The 13,207-nt window shown below is 33.6% G+C and overlaps 1 non-coding gene across 1 annotated transcript; it reads left to right on the forward strand.

The window, feature by feature from the left end:
- The first annotated feature begins 12,533 nt into the window (after nucleotides 1-12,533).
- Nucleotides 12,534-12,606, forward strand: Trnav-cac (transfer RNA valine (anticodon CAC)). Its single transcript has one exon. It is a non-coding gene; the product is annotated as a tRNA-Val (tRNA).
- The last annotated feature ends 601 nt before the right edge of the window (nucleotides 12,607-13,207 follow it).

Consider the following 13,207-nt stretch of genomic DNA (forward strand, 5'->3'; position numbering starts at 1 on the left):
TCTACACTTCTCCATATATTTTAATGTCAACCTAATCATATTAAATTTCCATGTTAATATGAATCTGGAGTACATTCATTTCTAAGCTTCAGTGAAGAATAGAAAGGTACAAAAGATGAGGGATAGCAAAATTTGATGGACAATCTGATGATGGACAATCTGATGTGTGCCATCATCAAACCTGTAAAGTAAGGTCTTTCTTAACCTCTATCCATGAGACGAATAAACACTTAAAAATATATGCTTTATGTCCCTTTAAGACAAGGCAATTTGGGGCTGGGGTTATGGCTCAGTGGTAGAGCTCTTGCCTAGCATGTGCGAGGTCCTGGATTTGACCCTCAGCACCACGTAAAAATGAATAAAACAAAGGTATTGTGTCCTACTACAAATAAAAATTAAATGAATTTTTAAAAAGACAAGGCAATTTGACGGTAGAGCAAAGTATTTATCTACAATGTATTTTGTAATTATATAACAAGATATTTTAATTTATTCTCTGTATTTTTTGTATTGTATTTTATTAGTATGTGGAAATTATCATTATTCAGTCTTTGTAATTATATTCAGCCCTATCTTCGATAAATAACAGAAAGATATTCCCTTGCTTATAATATTATTTGTCCACTTGGTTCAGGAGTAAACACAACTGTCTTACAAAGTTCAACATCATATTTCTTTTTGGGGGGGCTGGAGTGCTGGGGATTTAAAAAAGGGGCACTTGACCACTGAGCCACATCCCCAACCCTATTTTGTATTTTATTTAGAGACTGGATCTCACTGAGTTGCTTAGTGCCTTTTTTTGCTGAGACTGGCTTTGAACTCTTAATCCTCCTGCCTCAGTCTCCCAAGCAGCTAGGATTACAGGTGTGCGCCACTGTTCTTGCCTCTTTTTTCTCTAATTTAAAAAAAAAAAAAAAAAAACTATGGTATTTCTGTAACCAATTACTACATTTTAAAGCATATATGTCTTAGTAATCAATTTAAGTTTTGTAGCATGCCTTTTTTTCCCTCTGATCACGGAAAGTATATACTTAATCAAGTGGAGTTCAATTATAAAACAATTGTATTTAACTCATATATGCATATTGACTTAACTTATACTGATATTCACCATCATAATGTATTTCCGTGCTATGATTTTATATGAATGTATTAAATTAAATGAATTCTAAGAAATTGCCTCAAATTTTCTGTGGAATAAATCTGAGTAAATTATATTTATAATATACTTAGCTAAAAAAAACCAGCATAACAACATAAATAACTATGGAAATGACAGTGTAGGGTATTAATGGTAAGAAAAATAAAATAAAGCCAGGAATGAAGCACAGCCCATAAGATCCTGCACTGTAATCAGAATCAGGCCACAAATTTGCTCTGAACTTTCTAACAATCACTGTCAAGGGAAAAGATCCTCAGAGTTAAAACAAAGTTAGGAAAATCTTAACTACTCTAACTTCCAAGACCTGAGTGAATCTTGTCCCAGGAGTCCTCATAAAAATCATACATTATGATGTATTGAGCAGTTACCTATCCATAGTCCTATAATAAAGAAAACAACTTCCATGGCAATGTTTTAATAGCATTCTCCTTGTAACACATTTTAGAAAAAGCAATTTTGTGAGGGGTCAGAGCAAAGCAATCCATGTACCTAATTTTGTGATTAACTAGCCATATCTAAGAACACATCTTTTCATGTGGGGGCTTGAACTTTTGATAAAACTTGGGCATCAGTGAGCTATAGTCTCTGCTCTGAGAAATACAGCTCTGAAATGCTGTGCTGCTAATTGAGAGAATCCCACACGCTTTAACAGTAAGCTCAATTAGTCACTATTGTGCTAGCTGGGGAGCCAGGTGAAGACTGAAGACCCAAAAGGCAAGCTGTCCTATCTACATATAATTTAAAATAGATGACATAAATGTATATGTAAATATGAATAATAGAAATAAACACAAAATCCTCTTTAGAGACTATAATTTAGTGTGTGTACATCTACTTTGCTTTGCATGTATTATCACTCAGTTTAACTAGAGCCAGATATTTATAATGAGGTTTTAGTATGGTTTGAACTGAAGGAGACACTCAAATTGCTCTAAATGAAAAATGGAATTGATAGCACTTAACCTGCAGGGATATTGCAAAAATAAGTGTAATGAGTGCTTGAGAGGAATTGCCTATGTAGTTTCTGTAAACATTCTCTGTGGTGCATGCATTCCACATAAAGTAATAATATTGACAAATTATTGTAAGATTGCTAGAGTTCTGTTTAATTACTTGGTTTCTATATTGCAATGCATATTTATTATGCTTTTAAAATTGCATCTTGGACTTTAATGCCTCTTAACCAAGGCATTGTAAGATATACAATAAAACTAACAAAGACAACCAACAGCCATAACAATCACATTTCAATATAAAGTCATTTTAAGAAGCAAATATTTCTTATTTATTGCTGCCTTGCATGAGTAGGCACTCATATAAATTTGGAGTTGTACAGAAAATATTTAAAACATTTTTCCAACTTCGAGCTATCATTGAACTTATACTGGGAAATGAGATTGGGGTAAAACAGTGTTATTCTATATTCAGTAAGGACATGAAATTAAGATGCTTCTATCTGAACTTTGAAGATATTGCTAAACACCCAGCATACATGTATTTTGGTGATTTTTTTATAGAGTCGGTATTGTGTTGATCCAACTACTTCTTTCTTGTGGGTAATAAGACATATTTATAAACTCCAATGTTCGAAGTTATGATCTGTGACCAATGGAATAGGAGCTAAAATACCATTAGTTGAGATTGTGTTTATTACTTAGTTTGATTAGCACCATGTTCAAATCAACTGATGTAATCAGGCAGAAGGACAAAATTCAAGTATAATTGCTTCAAAAAATTCTACTGTATGTCTGCATTTTATTATATAAGAATTACACAATTTCATTTCAGCTTCATTATAAGAATCCATATTAGTTTATACTCTTAATATCCAAATTCAGTAATAATTTCTATCTAAATCTATTGAATGGCCTGAAATAATGGCTCATGCCTATAATCCATCCCAGAGACAAGTAAGGCTGAAGCAAGAGGAGGGCAAGTCAAAGGTCAACCTCAGCATCATCATGAGACCATGTCTCAAAATGAATCTATAAAGGGCTGGGAATGTGGCTAAGGGGTTAAGTATACCTGAGTTCAGTCCACAGTACTGTAAATAAATAAATGAATCTTTGAATGCAAAATTAATGACAATATATATTTCTCAAATATTTCAAGAGATAGCTGATATTTTGGGGCATAGAAAGTTTTTGTTTTATTCCTATTTATCTTATTATATAATAGCTGTGTCATGTTTGTGTCATTTCAAATTTGTGTCTTTTATGAAAATAGTTCTTTAGAATTATTTTCAGTACAGTGGTAGGATTCTCTTAAGTACATTTCACAACTTATCAATAAAGTAAAATTTTATTAATTTTTTTTCATCTGAAACAAAAATAAGGCTTAATTTTATTTCAGAATACACACTTTTGAAATTTTCTTTGCTTTGAATCTTAATAAACTATGCTAACATGGCATCAATGCCTCTTAGCATATTTTCATCTAGATTTGATAATCTATAAGTGGGAGAAACAACTAATAAAGTTAATAATTCTTACTCAAAATAAAAATGAATATAGATTCTTGTTTAAATCATAGAAAGTACCTAATTATTCCATTCTGTTTTTGATACCAGCTCTTTTGTGAGGGAAGATAAATACCCATTGCAATTGTGTAGAGAATTACCAACATCTTGTCCTGAAACCTGGCATGGTCACAGTCACAGGGGCTGTGTGGAGATGGCCCTGCAAAGAATGTTGGGGACAGACAGTCTTTAGCTGGGCAGTGAATCTTAGGAAGGAAGAGATTTATGTTTTGCCCTGAGCTTACTGTAAATAAGCACTACTCCAAGAGTCTATAATTTTGTTTATAAAAGGGTAGAATTTAGCTTGCCTTGAAAACTAAATGCTTTCATACTATGCTTTGTAATCTATAATCCATGCCAGACTACACTTTCTAAAATGTTACTTTAGTGGGCCAACCCCTTGGATAAGAGCCTGTAATATCTTCCAATTATTTCAACACATCAAAATGATATTCCATTGGTAATTCTATGTGCTATGATTTCACAACACCTACTTTTTCATCTTTACTTTCTAATCTACCTGGAAATCTATCCTCTCTTTTTGTCAGAAAGGGATTCCTCACTGCCACACTGAAAAATTTGTTTCATCTTCATAATGTGTTCTAAATGAATTCATATGTTCCAAAAAGGCTCAAAGAGGCAGGACTTGTAAGGAAATGTTAGTCATTTTAAAGACTATGTTCTGAGAATCCATTGCTTTCTTTGACTTTTATTTCTTTTTTACCCCAGATTTATTGAGGTTTGACAAATAAAAAATGTTATATATTTAAGGCACAGAGGTATTGTTTTAATTATACTTCACATTACAAAATGATTACCACAATCAAGCTAATAAATCCATCCATCATCACACATATGGACATTTTTTGTAGTGAGGACATTTGAGATCTACTCTTCTGGCACATTTCAAATGTACAGTATAATATTAATACTAGTAACCATAATCAATATTGGGGTCTAAAAAACTTATCATCTTCTAAATGAAAATATGTATCCTCGTACCATATTTCCCCTTCTTTCCTACCCACCAGCCTCTAGTAACCACCATTCTCCTCTCCGCTTCTGTGAGTGTGACTTTAAGATGGCACATATAAGTGAGATCATGCAATAGTTGCCATCCTGTCTGGCTTATCTCTCTCAATATAATACCATTGAGTTTCATCCATGTAGTTGTAAATGCAAGAATGTATTTCTTTTCTAAGACTTAGTAATATTCCTTTATGTATATATACCATATTCAATTGTCCATTATCCTGTATGATATGGAAGTCACTTCTATATCTAGCTTTTATAAATGATGCTACAATGAACAGGAGAGTTTGTTGGGGTTTGGATATAGTTTGCCTCTCAAGGTTTCCTGTGTGAAAAACTTGTACCCCAATGTGGTTGTGGGAGATGATGTGAACCTTTAAGAGTCAGGGCCAAATGAGAGGTCCTTCATGGCTTGGGACACTGCCTTTACAAAGCAAAACCGTTTTTCTGGAATGATTCTCCTAAGAGACAGCATTGATTTAAGATCCTGAAGAAGGCAACACCCAGCTATGTCTACTTTCCTGTTTGAGATGTGACTTCTTGATTCCTACAACACTCATGCCTTTGTCATTATCATGTGATATAGCTCAAAGAGCCTCATAAGAACTAAGCCAATGTCAGCACCTGCCCTGAAATTCTGAAACTATGAGTTAAATAATTTCTTATCTTAATAAGTAAACTGTCTCATGTATTCTGTTATAGTATAAATGCATTTTTAGACAGTGATAAATGTTAGTAAAAATATATTTTTTAAAAAACCCTTTACCTTTAACTCTTAATATTTATGTTAATATAAATGGATTAGATTTTCCAATTGAAAGGTATAGATCAAATGGATTTAAAAAACAAGACTGGCTTTATTCTGCAATAGAGACTCATAATTTCAAGGATACACATAACATAGTTTGCTGATAGTTTCCTAAAACTACAGGATTTGATACTTCTGCATGCTTCAATTATTTATAATAAATAGATTTTCATTGGCCCAGTATATTCTGATCTTGATCCTGAAGAAACTACTCAATAGACTACTTAAACACAACCATCTGTTGTGGAAATTTCAGCCAGGATTTATTTTAGAAGTTTTTGCCCTTTCAAAACTCTTTGTTCTACTTATTAGAATTCCATACTACAAATATTAGTGATCTTGATAGTGTCATATAAATCTTATAACTTTCCCTATCTTACTATTTTTTATTTTTATTCATTGATGGGATAATTTCAAGTCATTAGCTTTGATTTCAGTGACACTTATATTTATTAGAGTTGGCTGTGTTGAAGTTCTCTATTGAATTTTTTATTTATTTATCTTTTTAAATTTCAGTTCTAGAAGATCACTTTGGTTCTTTCTTTTGTTATTCACCTCTTTGGGAAACTTTTAATTTTGTTCCTATATTTTTCTCTGATTTTGTTAAATTGTCTGTGTTCTTTTGTAGCTCATTGAGTTTCTTTCAGATAATCATTTTAGTTCTTTGTCAGGCAACCTGTGTATCTACATGTCATTGGATTTGATTATAGGAAGTCTACTGTGTTCTCTAGGTCTTGCCATGTTTCCCTGATGCCTTATGATCCTCCTAAATTTGTATAGGTGTCTCCATATTTGAAGAATGCATGGACTCTATAGACTTTATGGAATGGTTTGGGTAAGGAAAGACCTTCACCTGAGGGAAGTGGATTGGACGGAAATTAGACATGCTCAAGTTTGCTGTGGTGTTGCGTGCCAAACAAAGGAATATGCAGTGTTTCTAGGTTTGGTGATTATGGTGATCCTTCAGATCAGGCAGCTGATGTCCACAATGTTAGCAATCATATTGCCCCTGATGCCAAGAGGACAATGGTGAGTGAGAGGACTATTGATATCTTCAGCAATACTCCTGGGTCTAATGACAAGGGACTGGGTTCCATGGCAATATGGTCTTGGACTATTTGGGTGCACACAGGCTGCAGGAGCTTGTGTGGGACTAAAAGGGCTGGAGTCAGTTCTGTACGTGTATATATTGCAAAATCCAATGTGTGTGTATATAGCTAAGGGGCCAGTTTCAAGTACCCATATGATGGTGGAGACTGGAGGCATTGTTGCTTTGGCTGTACACACACATGGCTAGTGAATCAGTCATGGGTTCACAGGCAGCGCTGGGAGCTGGGCCTCGTGAGGTTTTTTGTTGTTGTTGTTTTGAAGGAAGTGACTGAACATGGAAAATAGTCTGAAGAAAAATAAGCATAGTTAAATTGCTATTTGTTGTTTCATTTATTATTTGTCTAATTAATCTACTGGGTTTAATTTTCTGTTATGTCTTTTCTATATTTTCTTAATTTAATATGTTCTAACTTTAAATTATCTATATGACTTTTTTTATACTGAGAATTTAAATCAGATATATTTTACCTCATGCCCAGTCTATTTTTTTGTTTATTTATACCATGGATCGAACCCAGAGGTGTTCAACCACGAAGCAACATTCCACAGCTTTTTAAAAAAAAATTATTTTGAGACAAGGTCTCACTAAATTGCTTAGGGCCTCACTAAATTCTAAGGCTGGCTTTGAACTTGTGATCCTCCTGCCTCAGGCTTCTGGATCCCTGGGATTGCAGAAATATGCTATTGTACATGGTTCTATATGATATTTTTAGAGATTCTAGTTCTATTGGATATCTTCACTCATTTATTTGGACAATATTTTCATATACTTATACGGTACTGATTATTATTATTTTTAAATCCTCATATACCTGCTAATATTTTGGACTATTTTTGTGTCACTTTTTAAAAAGTTTTATCTTGATCATCTCTTATATTTTCTTGGTTCTTTGCAGATTTAGATTTTGAGTTTTCTGTTTTGTTTTTGTTTTTTTAAATACCAGAAATTGTGTAGGAACCTCCATATGGTATTGACTTTTTCCAGAGTGGGGAGACCCTTATTCTTTTCAATAAAGTAAGCTGTGTCACATGTGAGTTGCCATTTAGTATTACCCAGTTTTATCTTTATTTATCCTTTTTTCCTGACGATATCCTTCTTAGCAATAAAGACACTGTATCACCCAGCGCTGTGTATGATCTAGATTTTCTCTGAAGATTTCCCCAAACCACATATTCAGCTTCCTAACAGTGTAACTGACACCATAGCTAGATAACTGGCTGTGTGCTTGGATTCCAACTTCTCCCCGTAGCAGTCCTTTATTTCTTTAGCATCATAAAACATCTTTGCCCTTAGGAAACTTTGGTGTCACTCCAGTGGCAGACAAAATCCCAGAATCCCAGAATCAAATGAACATTCTAGGGGAACCAGCAATACTTGTAAGGCCCCTCAATTTCCGATCTTTTCATTCTGACCCTTCTCTTCCACAAGTTTTGGGATTTTTCTTCTCATCTTAGCAGAGATTCTTTGCTTGACCCAAGTCAGATTCCCAGTCCAAATCACAGATTAACATACACCCTCAGGAAAGAAGAGGATGGACAGTAGTTCTAGGTATTATCAGTTCATCTCATAACACTTTCGTCTTTATTGAAATTACATCTATTCTCGCTTTCCCATGGCTTCTGTATCCCTCTAATGCTTTTTGAAATATGGGATTCTTTAAACATATCTAGCTTTTTCCAGTTATTTTAGCTGGGTCATTGGCCTATAGCGACCACTGTATTTTGTACTTCAAAGAAAAACACCCAAAAGGACTGTATTATGAAAAAGAAGCAAAGATGGGAGAAATGGCAAGCCTGAAATGCACATGCATGCACACAAACACACACGCACACACACTCATGAAACCTGGACAGTGACTGAAAAGATACATTAAAAATAGAGAGATTTTTGTTGTGTTAATATAATGTATGTTTGAAAAAATTGGAGCCCTAATCTATGAATTCATAGAAGTTATCCTTGTATTAATAGTGTTTTTAAGAAAGTACACCACAAAAGCCACAAAGGGGCTGGGGTTGTGGCTCAGCAGTAAAGCGCTCGCCTAGCACATGCAAGGTGCTAGGTTCGATCCTTAGCATCACATAAAAATAAATAAATAAAATAAAGGTATTGTGTCCAACTACAACTATATATATAATTTATATATATATATATATATACATATATGTATATATATATATATATATATATATAAAGCTTCTTGCTCTACTACTGAAGATGCCAACTTACCCACCTCCTTCAGTGTTGCCTTAATTACTAAACATATATATATATATATATATATATATATATATATATATATATGTGTGTGTGTGTGTGTGTGTGTGTGTGTGTGCATACATATGTGTGTATACATATGGTGTGTATATATATATATGTTTTATGTTTATGTATATATATATATATATATATATATATATATATATATATATATATTTTTTTTTTTTTTTTTAACAACAAAAATCCTCCTCCTCACTTGGAGAACAGGATGTTATAAACCATGGCATGAAGTGACTTACTGATTACCCAAATTAGCAGCCATAAGGTGAAGTTCAGACAGAGAACCAATACTATGTGATCAAGGTGCTTTGCCTCTTGGCAGCTTTAGTAAAAGTGGTGATTACCTACACAGCAGCGTGTTGTGGCTATTAAGGTAGCCTGGAATAACTTACATGGGGAAAAGGAAAATCAAAGCCTTTAATTCCCAACCAATGTTGAAGGTAGAAAAAAAAGAGAGTATTTAGTATTTGGAAAAGCTTTTTTATCTTTTTAGCTTCAGGTCAAATAAAATTGAGGATTGAATCAACAAGAGTTTATTGAGCTAGAAGTTTTCACCATCAAGAAATATTAGAAATTCAAGGAAATAGATGTGTTTAACCTGATTTAAACATTACAAAACATATATATGCACTAAAACATCACAAGAAAGCTCATTAATATGTACAATTTTTATTTTTATGTGTCAGTTAAAAATAAATTTGATTTTAAAAATAAATAAAAAATATAAATAAAACAGATTTTGATGAGCTGCCATAAAATAAATTCCTGAATATATTTTAGTAAAATAAAATAAGATATGAAAGAATATGCATAGTATAGTATCATTTGCTTAAGGTGATAAATATATCCATGAGTATTTTCTTACTTTTTAAAAATAAGTGAAGAAGAAATGGACCAGAAATTAGTCAAATTGATTATCTATGCTGAATGGCACTGGTGAGAAACTGATGAAACAAAAAATAAGTCTCTCTGCCTGTTATTATAGTTTTATCAATTCAAAAAATGTATTTGGTATATTTATTTCACTAAAAATTTAAGTTTTTAGATGTGATTGCACTAATGTAATACAACTGAGGAGAGAATAATGGTAGCATGGGGAAGACACTAAACTACAGACAGCAGAGATGATCCCACCAAGGAGACAAGAAGGTGAATGAGAAAAAATCTGGAAAGAAATAGAACATCCCCCAAACCTGTAATGTAAATTTAGGAAGGAAAGTATTTTCCATTTAATGTCACAGAGAAAGAAAACAATAAATACGAGGATGATCCATTGGTTTTGGCAATTAGGAATACATTAGCTAAAGTTAGAAATAAATCTAGAGAACTAGAGAGAGAGAGAGAGAGAGAGAGAGAGAGAGAGAGAGAGAGAAAGCTATAAATCAAAAGGATTCAAGATGTCCTTGAAAGTATTGATTCATGATTTTGTCTGAAGCTTATGCCAGAAATATATTTAGTAAATTGGCTTAATTCAAATTTTTCTACGTTAATAGAAATAATGGAGGAGACAGTAAAGCAAATCAGAAATGGAGCAAACTAAAAGATCCTGTATGATAGTTTCTAATCTCCTTAAATCAGGAATTATTTTAGTTTTTCTTTGTTTCTCTATGTTCAAATCTGAGTCTTTTTGAGGAAACCCATGTCCAGAACTTGACTAATTCTCTAAAGTCCCCGCACTGGAAATCTTTTCAGGATTCTTTAGTCATTTTCTTATGCACTGTGTGCTTTGCCTCTGAGCTCATTGTTTGAAAAGTCTTTTGCTCTTCAAGTCACAAAGGAGCGAATCTTTCAAAGTGGCCATGCTGGCTTAGCCTGCGGAGAGGAAAGTGGACACAAGGAGTTCAATTACTGTGAATTTAAAACAGAAAAATGTCCTTCTAAAGTCCCAGTTTATGTTCAACCAGAATGTATCCACAACTTAAAAATGGCATTTTTCTGTTTTAAATTTACAATCATTGCCATCCTGCTATTCTCCCAGGGGCTGAGTCAGTGTTACCAATTGCATTGCTCCACTCTGCTGTGACGGGGTTGGCATGGTGACTTCACATGGGCTTTGCATAAGCAGAACCAGATCTGCAAACAAAAAAACTCTTCATCTATGAATCCTGAAATAAGACTGCTGATCAGCTGGTGAGAATAGAAATAAAATTAATGACAGACAGACAGACAAGCAGACTCGCAGGCAGACAAGCAGACAGAAGGAAGAGAGTGTGGGAGAGTGTTATTTTAAGCTTTCATAGAGTTAGGAATTATTAATGCATTTTAACATAAAATCAGGGGAATTTCTCAATAGAGAAGACAAAATATAACCCTGAAGACAAAAAGCCACATTCTTTTTAGAGCTGGGCCATGAGCATCACACCCGTGGAAGTCTGAGAAAAAAAACTTCTAGTCCTCTTGCCATTATTCCAAACAAATCCTAGACTACTTTAGCATTGCTACAGACCAGAGCATAATCTTGTTGATGTCTATAGGAAGAAGAGTAAGTATAACAGAAAAACTTGGATCAATTGCACCTGAGTTCCAGTCATTACATGCTAGTTCTATGTAGTTAGGGTGATTATACAATTCAAAATAAATAAATAAATAAATAAATAAATGTCATTTATCTAGCAAATTGTGTCACTTTGTGGGAGGAAAGTAACAGAGTGAACAAATGTTTAGGGGAGCAGGATTTTGGAAAAACAAAGATAAATCAGAATAGTTCCAGGTAAATCAGATAATGTAGTTCACCCTCTATAAACTGTGATTTGTGTATATAAACTGAATTTGGGAAAACTGCAAGAAGTTGAATTTTCAATAGTGTTTTAGTAATTTAGGAAAAGATTGGGGAATGGGTATAAATCTAGCTATACCTATAGTCCACAGTTTCAGAGGGTGTCATTTAAGATTGTTTCTTGTCAATATTATTGGTGGTTGTAACAGAAAAAAAAAAGTTCATAATCTTACTCTTACATTAAAACAAGAATTTTTTTTTTGAGCTTGTAGCATTTTTGTGAGCAAGCATTCTAAATCATGACCTGTTGTGCCTTCAGACAGTCTTTACCTCTTCAGTTGGAAAAGCCTCAGTTCCAGGGAAGGATTACCTTTGTTCCTCAATGTATTCCAAATAAACTATGCCCATTTGTAGCTTAGTGAAATGAAACTTCTCAAATGTGGCTACTGTCTATGTCCCTAAGGATGAAGAGAGAACTTACTGTGACATACAGCATTGAAGAGGCTGTCTTATTCTGGATACTTGGTTATTCTGGTATAAATAACAAATGTTTCTAATCAGTTTTTTTGTTCCTTTCTTTCCTTTCCTAGCATTGTAATTCAGCCTGGGATTTAATTTGTTTTTGCTATTTTCCAACAAATTTCAGAAGAGTCAGTGAAGTCTATAAGAATTTCATTCCAAGTTGGCCAATTTCCTTTACTTACCACTAAAGTATGTATTGTTTGCCAAATCTGAATTCCTTTTGCTTTTCTTTACTGAAGCTTTGTTCAGATACTCTTCCAGGTTTTACATATAGAGAAGGTTTCTTATAATAAAATATTACATAGTCTGTATATATTTCTAGTGACAGATTTTTAAAATCTTGCTCTGCCAAAAATTCTCCACTATTTAAAAAAAAAAAAAGTGGTTGGGGATATAGCTCAGTTGGTAGAGTGCTTGCCTCACATGCTTGAGGCCCTGGGTTCAATCCCCAGCACCACCAAAAACAAAAAACAAACAAACAAAAAAAATCCTCTTTTTGTCTGTCTTAAATTTTTGAATATTGATAATTCCACACACAAAGCATTTCACTATAAAATTTGCATCTAACTTAGCCCTGAACTTGATCAGTTATTGTTTTGCCTGCCCACCCCTAGACTTAACATACCTTGTTTTTGATGTGAAATTTCTCCTATTGGTACTGATCCTACTTTTGAGTTTAGGGATAGCTGAATTTCCTCCTACTAAATGTATTACCTTAAAGAGTTCACCCACTATGCCTTAAGCATTTTATGTTGATTTCCTCTATATTTTCCACTAAAACTGACCAAATCCTATTACTTCCTCTGTCTAGATCTACAAGGAGCATTAATTGATTGTGCTTGCTATTGATTCTCTCTATAAAATTAAGAGGTATGTCTCAACAATTTCCTGGATTACAGCTTCTTCAGGAGAAAGACCAGGATGCATTTGGAGATGCAGTCTGTTTTCCTTTCTGTTGCATTCTGGCCTCTGACACTGTATGAGTCAGGATTGCCATAGGCAACAGATAGCTGACTCAAACGAAGATAAATTCAACAATAATAAACAAGGACCAGTTTCCA

This window comes from Marmota flaviventris, chromosome 1 (assembly GCF_047511675.1).
Source record: "Marmota flaviventris isolate mMarFla1 chromosome 1, mMarFla1.hap1, whole genome shotgun sequence".
Taxonomy (NCBI): domain Eukaryota; kingdom Metazoa; phylum Chordata; class Mammalia; order Rodentia; family Sciuridae; genus Marmota; species Marmota flaviventris.